Below are 1,305 nucleotides of genomic sequence, written 5' to 3' on the forward strand. Positions count from 1 at the left end.
ATGAATATTATTCATTGATAACATGGAATTACATAGAATATCACATCCAGATAGACACACATAATATACACAATATTTCGCATACATAAATGCAAATGATGAATGATATTATATCTCAAACTATGAGAATCAATATCCATGAAATCAATGTATGAATGCTATTTTTATTTCACCCATCTTTACACTAATATCCTCGCAATAAACTGTTCGGAAATAACCGAGAGTACAGATCCCATAACAAGCCGATTTGAACGCAGCAAAAATATTCCTCGCAAGGATATATGATCGATCTGTTCCGAAGAACTTTCCGTTTCAGGACGGTGTCGTATCAAACACTTGCTGGGCATCCCTCTCATTGATCCTGATTGCAAAAAAGGGTTGTCCAATCCAACAGAATACCTCATCCAAGAATACAAGGGACTCGTCTCACCTAGACACGCCCTCAAGACTTTGCTGATGATCGAGGTCGTACCCGATACAAATAATATAACAATTAAAAACTGCAGTACTAGGAAGTGACTCGTAGGTCGTTTCCCAAGGATTATCTTTCAAGTAAAGCTTCAAACACCTTACACTCACACACACAAGGCTGTTTTTGTTGTTGGATAGTATGAACATAAATCAAATTCTAAAACAGTAGTTAAGCAATGTAATAAAATGGCTAAATCCTTTTGGTTCGTTTGTTCACAACTCAATCCTCGGTTTCAAAAGATTATTTTTAGATTCCAACCATTAACTTCCAAATTTGTTGAGAATCAATTAACTAAGCAAAAATCAATTCAAAGTTCCAGAACCTATACCTCTAACTAAATGAAATCAGTATAAATATGAAACGATTAACAAATTCGCACGAACTAAGCATTCATGCACTAGAGAGAGTAAATCAACTAAGCGAAGATAAACTCATAAATCAGTTTCTAACATAGAAGAAATCAACAATAAAGAAACCGAAAATGCATTAATAACAAAACCTCAAGAGTTGTGATACAATACCAAGGAAATTTAGTCTACAAGTTTAGCCTTCCATTGAGAGGAAGAAAGAAACAGGAAATGAAGATGAATGAAAACCGAAAATGAAGAACATGTGAAACCCTAGCAGAGCAAAAGAGGAGAAAACGGAATTCTAAAATGAGTTAAATGTGTAGAGTGAATGTGGAATTCGGGTTCCCTCATTTTCAAATAGTAAAACTGAAAATGGGCCCTAAACAATGGGCCAAAAACTAAAACCGAATTTACAAATAAAAACTCCCAAAATAAAAATACAATCTTCATTTCAACACATATCCTCCACTTCCATAATGCCCA

This window comes from Lupinus angustifolius, chromosome LG20, assembly GCF_001865875.1.
Source record: "Lupinus angustifolius cultivar Tanjil chromosome LG20, LupAngTanjil_v1.0, whole genome shotgun sequence".
NCBI lineage: Eukaryota > Viridiplantae > Streptophyta > Magnoliopsida > Fabales > Fabaceae > Lupinus > Lupinus angustifolius.